We start from the raw sequence: 9,973 nt of genomic DNA, 5'->3' as shown, positions 1-9,973 counted from the left end.
CCTGTAGGGCAAAGGAGTCCAGGAAGGCTGGACATTCTTCAAGAAGGAAACCTTAAAGGTGCAGGAGCAGGCTGTCCCCATGTGCCAAAAGACAAGCCAGTGGGTAAAAAAGACTGGCCTGGCTGAACAGAGAGCTTTGGCTGGAACTCAGAAAAAAAAAAGGAGAGTTTATGACCTTTGGAAGAAGGGGCAGGCAACTCAGGAGGACTACAAGGATGTCATGAGGTTATGCAGGGAGAAAATTAGAAGGGCCAAAACCCAACTAGAACTTAATCTGGCTACTGCTATAAAAGACAACAAAAAAAGTTTCTATAAATATATTAGCAAAAAAAGGAGGGTGCAGAAGAATCTCCATCCTTTATTGGATGCAGGAGGAAACATAGTGACAAAGGATGAAGAAAAGGCTGAGGTACTTAATGCCTTCTTTGCCTCAGTCTTTAATAGTAAGACCACTTGTTCTTGGGATACCCAGCCCCCTGAGCTGGAAGACAGGGTCAGGGAGCAGAAGGAAGCCCCCATAATCCAAGGGGAAACTGTCAGTGACCTGCTATAATGCTTAGACACACACAAGTCACTAGGGCCGGATGGGATCCACCCAAGGGTACTGAGGGAGCTGGCACAAGTGCTCACCAAGCCACTTTCAATCATTTACCAGCAGTCCTGGCTGGCCGGGGAGGTCCCAGTTGACTGGAGGTTAGCAAATGTAATGCCCGTCTACAAGAAGGGCCAGAAGGAGGATCTGGGGAACTACAGGCCTCTCAGTCTGACCTCGGTGCCAGGGAAAGTTATGGAGCAGATCATCTTGAGTGCCATCATGTAGCACATATAGGACAACCAGGTGATCAGGTCCAGTCAGCATGGGTTTAAGAAAGGCAGGTTCTGCTTGACTAACCTGATCTCCTTCTATAACAAGATGACCCATTTAGCGAATAAGGGAAAGGCTGTGAATGTTGTCTGCCTAAACTTTATTAAAGCCTTTGACACCATTTCCCACAGCATTCTTCTGGAGAAACTGGCTGCTCATGGCTTAGACGGGCATACTCTTTGCTGGGTAAAAAAACTGGCTGGATGGCTAGGCCCAGAGTGGTGGTGAATGGACTTAAATCCAGTTGGCAGACATTCACAAGTAGTGTTTCCCAGGGCTCAGTACTGGGGCCAGTTCTGTTTAATATCTTTATCAATGGTCTGGGTGAGGGGATTGAGTGCACCCTCTGTAAGTCTGCAGATGACACCAAGTTGGGCAGCTGGAGTGTTGATCTGCTGGAGGGTAGGAAGGCTTTACAGAGGGACCTGGAAAGGCTGGATCAATGGGATGAGGCCAATTGTATGAGATTAAAAAAGGCTCAGTGCTGGGTCCTGCACTTGGGTCACAACAACCCCATGCAATGCTACAGACTTGGGGAAGAATGGCTGGAAAGCTGCCTGGTGGAAAAGGACTTGGGGGTGTTGGTCAACAGCTGGCTGAATATGAGCCAGCAGTGCGCCCAGGTAGCCAGGAAGGCCAAGAGCATCCTGGTTTGTATCAGAAATAGTGTGGCCAGCAGGACTAGGGCAGTGATTGTCTCTCTGTACTTGACCCTGGTGAGGCTGCACCTCAAATACTGTGTTCAGTTTTGGGCCCCTCACTACAAGAAAGACATTGAAGTGCTGGAGCATGTCCAAAGAAGGGTAGAGAAGCTGGTGAAGGATCTAGAGCACAAGTCTTATGAGAAGAGGCTGAGGGAACTGGGGTTGTTTAGCCTGAAAAGAAGGAGGCTGAGGGGAGACTTTATTGTTCTCTACAACTACCTGAAAGGATGTTGTAGCGAGGTGGGTGTCAGTCTCTTCTCCCAAGTAAGAAGTGATAGGACAAGAGGAAATGGCCTCACGAGCGGTCCTGAACAATTGCCATGGAATTAGTTGGAATTAACAGAAAGGTATCCACTGCACCTTTGTAAATATTCATGGATCAAGTCTTGACAAGGCTTAAATAGGAAAGTATAGATGTTGCTATATTCTTAATAATAGTGCATTCAACTTTTAATTCATATACAAATTGTAAGTACTAAGGAGAATGTGTTATTGGTGCAATAGTTAAAATATGTTGCTGTCAAAAGGAAAAACAATGTAAGGGGGTAGCAGTGTCTCCAACTAACTGTTCATGGATGGTGGATGTAATTAATGAAATTCTCACCTGCCTTATAAAGGTCAGTTTTAACAGGGTTGATTTGCTTGCCCCTTCCTCTGATTCTGTATTCTTTACTTAATTGCCTTGCAGTTTCTGAAAGATAATGTTATCTGAAAATAAGTTTGGAATAAGTAAGTGTTACATACTTTCAAAAATGGTTAGGATCATCCAGACTCTTCCAACTTTGTATTTGATATGAAAAGTTGTGGGGTTTTTTCTCAAGTGGCATTTCATTATTGTTTAGTGAATGTTGAGTATTTTCTCTTTTTCTCATAGAATTTTAGTTCTGTTTAAATTCTTATGTCCAGGCACTTCTCTTGACATTCTGGCCTCAAACTTTGAAATTACTAGTTGGGGAAATGAGGTGTAGGGGGCTCTTTCTAGCTTATTTACATACTCATTTTATGAAACAGTTAAAAATAGGTGTTTTACTTAACGTAAATTTCCAATAATCTGCTGTTAAGTTACAGAAGTAAAAGAGAGATCTTCTACTAAGCTTTCATAACTGAAATCGTGTCTGCTTGTATACTTCAGATAGAACAGTGGATGTTTTAACTGTTGAATGAAATTAATTTTTGTCATCTACACCCCCATTCCAGGTGCAGGACAAGTTTTGTTTGGACCTGTCTGATGATGCTGTCCATTATATGCAGTCTAATTGATGAAAGTGTCCATACCCTCTTTGCAGCTGTGGTGGAGCAGATACACAAGTTTACACAGGTGAGATATCTTCTCAGTTGGTGGCCTCTGAGAAAGCTGAGTAAAGTGAGAGGTCATGAGTGGTAAGTTCAAGACTTAATTTCATAGTTTATGATTTTTTAGTTCACTTTTCAACAAGTTAAAAGTGTGTTCTTGATGCCAGGACTGGAGAGCAAGCTCATAGTAGTCCTAGAAAATTTTTTAAATCACCTTAGCAAACATGCTAAGTGGGATGTAACTAGTTGTATTAACAAGGATAAGAACTGCAAATTGGAAAGCTGGAGTTCTGAGGGAAGGATCTAGAAGTTCCTTAGCTTTCATTCCCAAAGTAAATGAGTGAAGATAAACTTCCTTTCTTTGGTACTTTTGCTAGACTCCCTTAACTGTGCATTCCAGCTAGTTATTTTGATCATTAACAGACACAGCAACTTGCACAAAAGTGGACAGAAACTCTGCGCATAACAGCATCAACATTTTCTGCAGTGTTCACACTGTACCATAGAACGTGGTCCCCAGTGGTTACATGAACAGCTATCCCCTATATCAGAGGCCTCAACACAGATGAAGATCCTGAGGGATAATGCAGTTTTTCATATTTGGGGCTGCAAGGAGTAGCTGAGAACTCTTGCTGGGGCAGTGGGAATTTGGCTCCTTGCTCGCAGGAGGTGTGCAGTGGTGGAATGTCTACATCACCAAGTAAAGGAGCTATGGGAGGAGGTCAGAAAACTGCATGGTATTGTTACTGTAAAAGGTGGTTGGAGAAACCCTCTCAGACTTGATGTGGAGTTTTAGAAAGCAGCATTCTTTATTGCAGCACTGGGTACACATGCAAAGGTGAGCACACCTGTAACTTGCCAGCAGCAGCTCTATGTTTAGCATATGCATATTTACAGCTTTCCCTAGTAAATGATTTGCATATTCATGATTGTGGGGTCGTATTTGGAGGACAGTGGACATGTGATGAACCAGCCATATGAGGGCCTCTTCTAAGCATGCAGCCGCATACCAAGAAGAAGATAAGAGGATGTGAACCAGCCATCAGAGAGCTTCTTCTAAACACGAAGCCGCATACCAAGAAGAAGATAAAAGGAAGAAAACATCTGCAGTCGGATACATGGGAAGAACACCAGGAACTAGGTGATCCAATAAGGACACTTACCGAGCCGCGTGATTGCCTCGTGCAAGAGGGCTTTTACCAATCAAAAAGCGTGTGACCGCATGTAGAGATAGAAAACTCTGTATATAAAGGGATCGTGGGAACAATAAAGTGGCTTCTGCTTGATTCACATTGAATTGTCGTCTCTCCTCACATGATGTTTCCATGAACTAATTATAATATTTGCATCCTAATTACACATGTGCTTTCTTGCTGAGTGGGGGTCTCTGGTGGTCCCCAATAGTCTTCCTCACTGTGTTTACCAAATGACCTCAGTGCTTGTGCATGCTCGCAAGGTCCTAGTGCTGAGTTAGCAGTTGGTATGTCCTTGCTTTTGTTCTGTTCCAGTCTCGCTCCATGTTGAGCACGACTCTGTTATCTTGAAGGCTGGCATCCTTGGTCTTACTGTCTCCTTAGCTGTTATCAATCCCGTAATGTTCCTTTCCCCGTCAGCCAGACAGTCCTTTCTCTCTACATGTTAGCAGGTTAGAACAGTTTACTGTATTTCACTATGTCAGTTTAAAGCCACACACACTATTGTTAGTTTAAACCTATAATTTAAGCCTACAGCATCAGGGCTGACAAGAAAGAGATTGACCAAATCTTCCCCAAGACCTTGGAAACAAAAGAGCCTGAACCTCCAGTTGCACCGAAGGAGGAGTAAGAATACATTGTGCTCACTGAGTTAGGAAATGGAGACTCCCAGGATGGTTGTGGCTGGAACCCTGAGATTTCTGGTGTTAGAAGGGATGGCTTCTGCTCTACCTGCAGATCTGCAGAATAGATTCAAGGTGATTGGGAGTAGTCAGCATGGATTTACAAACGGGAAATCATTCCTGACCAGCCTGATAGCCACTTAAGATAAAATACCTAGCTCAGTGAACTGGGTGAGAGCTGCAGGTATTATTTATCTTGACTTTGCAAGGCTTTGAAACTGTATTCCATAATATCCTCCTAAACAAACTGGAGTAATATAGACTAGAGAACTGGATACTGACACGAATTGGAAACTGGACAGTATGATAATATTAGAAGGTTGTGATCAGTGGCACAAACACTATCTGCAGGCCAGTTACTAGTGGTGTACTCCAAGGGTTGATACTGAGGCCAGAATTATTTAAACATCTTGATTAATAACTTACACCCTCAGCAAGTCTGCAGACAGTGCAAAACTGGGAAGAAATGATATACCAGAAGTGTGTGCTGCAGTTCATGGAGACCTTGTCAGGCTGGAGAAATGACTGCATAGGAACCTCATGAAGTTCACCAAAGGGAAGTGCCAAGTATGCACCTGGTGCAGAATAACACCATGCACAAACATGGGCAAGGGGGAAAGTGATGAGGTAGGAAGCAACTTTTCAGAGTGTCGTGGTTTAAGCCTAGCCAGTAACTCAGAACAATGCAGCCGCTTGCTCACTCCCCCCCTCCATGTTCTCCCTCCTCCCGCTCCCAGAGGGATGGGGAGGAGAATGGAAAGAATGTAACTCTCACGAGTTAAGAACAGTCCAGTAACTAAGGCATAATACAAAACCACTACTGCTACCACCAATGATAATAATGATAAAGGAAATAATAAGGGGAGAGAATACAATTGCTCACCACCTGCCGACCAATACTCAGCCCGACCCGAGCAGTGATCTGGGCCTTCAGGGTGACTCCCCCCAGTTTCTATACTGGGCATGATGTGCTGTGGTATGGAATACCCCTTTGGCTAGTTTGGGGCAGGTGTCCTGTCTCTGTTTCCTCCCGGCCTCCCCTCCATGTCCAACAGCTCCATGTCCTTTTTATGTTGAGGACACCAGAACTGTACACAGCACTCCAAGTGAGGTCTCATGAGAGCAGAGTAGAGGGGCAGGATCACCTCCTTTGACCTGCTTGTCATGCTTCTTTTGATGCAGCCCAGGATACGGTTGGCTGTCTGGGCTGCAAGCGCACACTGCCGACTCATGTTAAGCTTCTCGTCAACCAACACCCCCAAGTCCTTTTCTGCAGGGCTGCTCTGAATCTCTTCTCTGCCCAGTCTGTAGCAGTGCCTGGGGTTGCCCCGACCCAGGTATAGGACCTTACACTGGGCTTGGTTAAACTTCATAAGGTTGGCATCGGCCCACCTCACAAGCGTGTCAAGGTCCCTCTGGATGGCATCCCTTCCCTTCAGCGTATCAACCGAACCACACAGCTTGGTGTCGTCGGCAAACTTGCTGAGGGCGCACTCAATCCCACTGTCCATGTCGCCGACAAAGATATTGAACAGGACCGGTCCCAACACCGATCCCTGAGGGACACCACTCGTTACAGGTTTCCAATTGGACATCGAGCCATTTACCACAACTCTTTGCGTGCGGCCATCGAGCCAGTTTTTTATCCACCGAGTGGTCCATCTATCAAATTGATGTCTCTCCAATTTAGAGACAAGGATGTCGTGCGGGACAGTGTCGAACGCTTTGCACAAGTCCAGGTAGATGACATCAACTGCTCTGCCTCTGTCCATCAGTTCCGTGGCTCCATCATAGCAGGCCACCAAATTGGTCAGGCAGGATTTCCCCTTAGTGAAGCCATGTTGGCTGTCACCAACCACCTCGTTGTTTTTCATGTGCCTTAGCATGTTTTCCAGGAGAAACTGTTCCAAGATTTTGCCAGGCACAGAGGTGAGGCTGACTGGTCTGTAGTTCCCCGGGTCTTCCACCTTCCCCTTCTTGAAAATGGGGGTTATATTACCCTTCTTCCAGTCATCGGGAACTTCACCTGACTGCCAGGATTTTTCGAATATGATGGACAGTGGCTTAGCAACTTCATTCGCCAGCTCCTTCAGGACCCGTGGATGGATTTCATCAGGTCCCATGGACTTGTGCACATTCAGGTTCTTAAGATGGTCTCGAACCTGATCCTCTCCTACAGTGGGCCTCAGGTCTTCATTCTCACAGTCCCTGCATTTCCTTTCCAAGACTTTCGTGGTGTGGTCAGAGCATTTGCTGGTGAAGACTGAGGCAAAGAAGTCATTAAGAACCTCAGCCTTCTCCAAATCCAGGGTAGCCAGTTCTCCTGATAGCTTCTGGAGAGGGCCTACATTGTCCCTAGTCTGTCTTTTATTTGCTACGTATCTATAGAATCCTTTCCTGTTATCTTTTACATCCCTTGCCAAACTTAATTCTAGCTGGGCCTTAGCTTTCCTAACCTGGTCCCTAGCTTCTCGGGCAATGCTCCTATATTCTTCCCAGGCCGCCTGTCCTCGCTTCCACCTTCTATAAGCTTCTTTTTTCCCTCTAAGTTTCCTCAGCAGCTCCTTGTCCATCCATGGAGGTCTCCTGGCCCTCCTGCTGCACTTTCTTCTAGTCGGGATGCAACACTCTTGAGCACGTAGCAGGTGATCCTTGAATATCGACCAGCAGTCTTGGGCCCCCCTGCCCTCTAGGACTGTATCCCATGAAACCTTACTAAGGAGGTTCCTGAAGAGGCCAAAGTCTGCTCTCTTGAAGTCCAGGGCAGTGAGCTTGCTGCATGCTCTTCTCACTGTCCTGAGGATCTCAAACTCAACCATCTCGTGATCACTAGAGCCAAGGCTGCCCTGGAGCATTACATTTCCAACCAGCCCCTCCCTGTTGGTGAGCACAAGGTCCAGCATGGCACCTCTCCTCGTCGGCTCCTCTACTGCTTGAAAGAGGAAGTTGTCTTCCACACAATTGAGGAACCTCCTGGATTGCTTGTGCCGGGCCGTACCGTCCCTCCAACAGACGTCAGGATAGTTGAAGTCCCCCATGAGGACCAGGGCCTGCGAGCGTGAGGCTGCTCCTCTCTGTCTGTAGAGCCCTTCATCCACAGAGTCCTCTTGATCAGGTGGCCTGTAACAGATCCCCACTGTAATGTCCCCTGTTGCTGTTTTCCCTTTGATCCTGACCCACAAACACTCTGTTACCTCATCACCCATCCCCAGACAGAGTTCCATACTCTCTAGCCTATCACTGACATAGATAGCAACACCCCCTCCCCGTCTGCCTGGCCTGTCTTTTCTAAACAGCCTGTAACCTTCCATTCCGACATTCCAGTCATAGGAGCCATCCCACCATGTTTCTGTGATACCAATGACATCATATTCCCATAGCCTTGCACACATCTCTAATTCCTCTTGCTTGTTCCCCATACTACGGGCGTTTGTACAGAGGCACCTTAGCCGAGCTCCAAATGAAGCCGACTCAATGGCTGGGGCAGCTGGAACATCTCTACATCGCTCCAAGCACTTATTACAGGTGCTGGCAACTGACCAGGAATGTTGGGATGGATCAATGCTCCCCTCCCCCAACACATCTAGTTTAAAGCTTTCCTGACCAGCCTGGCAAGCCTCCTACCAAAACAGCTCTTCCCCTTCTTTGTCAGACCAGCTCCACCAGCCTCCAGTAGATCTGGCCTCCCAAATGGAGCCCCATGTTCTAAATAGCCAAACCCCTGACTATGGCACCAGCATTCTAACCATTTATTAACCTGCCAGACACACCTAGCTTTTTTAAGGTCCTCCCCTTTGCCCTGGAGAATCGATGAAAAAACTATCTGAGCTCCAGAGCCCCTAACCACCTCTCCCAGGGCTCTATAGTCCTTCTTAATGTTTTCCAGGCTACTGCTATCTATATCTCTAGCACCCACATGGACCACTAGAAGGGGGTAATAGTCAGCAGGACTTACTAGAGCAGGCAGCCTCTCAGCAACATCCCTGATCCGAGCCCCTGGCGGGCAACACACCTCCCTCGAGACTGGATCAGGCCGGCAGATGAGTGCCTCTGTGCCTTTCAAAGTAGAGTCCCCTACTACTATGACCCTCCTCTTTTTCCTGGAGGCACCAGTAGCGATCCTCTTTACTGGTGCATCAGCAGGGTGCTCATTAGGTGTGGTGGGTGCTTTCTCATTAGCCCCCTGCAGAACCGCGAAGCGGTTCTGGGTGGGGACATCAGATTTAAGAGGAAGCCCCTTGTCGTTAATTGTCCTCTTCCTCCTTTTTTTGTTCGTTTTTCTCGTGACTAATTCCCAGCTTCCTCGGTTGCTGCCCTCCTTCTTTCCTATATGAGCAGTGCTAGACATTTGCAGCCCCTGCACAGTTTGGGCCTGGAGCAAACAGCCCAGCTTCCTCTCAGCTTCCCTGGCATCTTTTAGCTCTCCAACAGCCTCCCGCAGCTCAGCCACCTGCTGCAGGAGGACCTCCACCAGGGCGCACCGAGTGCAGCCCTGTCCATCGTGCACCCCCGCCTCACGAGACCAGTCGAGGCACTTTCTACACTCCGAGGTCTGCGCCGCAGCCTCCCATCTCATCGGCTCTGTCTGGGCGCCTACGCTGGCCACCGCCGGGGCAGAGCTCCCAGAGCGGGCCCTGCTCCTGAGGCGAGTGCTCACCATCCCGCTCGCTGCCTGCTCGCCCTGCCTGCCCAAACTGCCACGCCACACCCTGACTGACGTGCCACGCCCTGTTTGCCCTCCCTGTTCGCGGCGCTCCTGGTCGCTCGCGCTCCCTGGGATGGGTTTTACCCACTGAGGGCTGGTGCCGTCACTCCTGGCGCTGCCCCCTGTGAGTCAGCTGCTCGCGTGAGCTGAGCTGCCGGCTCCTGGGCAAGTCCTGTCGAGGACTTGAGGCTCCCTCGGTCGCTCTTGCCGCTCCGAACTGAGGCTCCTGGACGCTGTGCTTCCCCCTGCTCCGGTGTTAAAGTCGTCCTCTCTGGAGATACACACCTCGGCAATTGATCGTTAGTGGTCGATGATGACCCTTTTGAATCTGCCACCGTCACTCCTGGCGCCGCCCCCTGTGAGTCAGCTGCTCGCGTCAGCTGAGCTGCCGGCTCCTGGGCAAGTCCTGTCGAGGACTTGAGGCTCCCTCGGTCGCTCTTGCCGCTCCGAACTGAGGCTCCGGGACGCTGTGCTTACCCCCGCTCCGGTGTTAAAGGCGTCCTTTCTGGAGATACCTCGGCAATTGATAC

The sequence above is a fragment of the Strigops habroptila genome, chromosome W (assembly GCF_004027225.2).
Source record: "Strigops habroptila isolate Jane chromosome W, bStrHab1.2.pri, whole genome shotgun sequence".
In the NCBI taxonomy this organism is placed as follows: Eukaryota; Metazoa; Chordata; class Aves; order Psittaciformes; family Psittacidae; genus Strigops; species Strigops habroptila.
The sequence above is the reverse complement of the archived record's forward strand: the minus strand, read 5'-3'. Positions refer to the sequence as shown.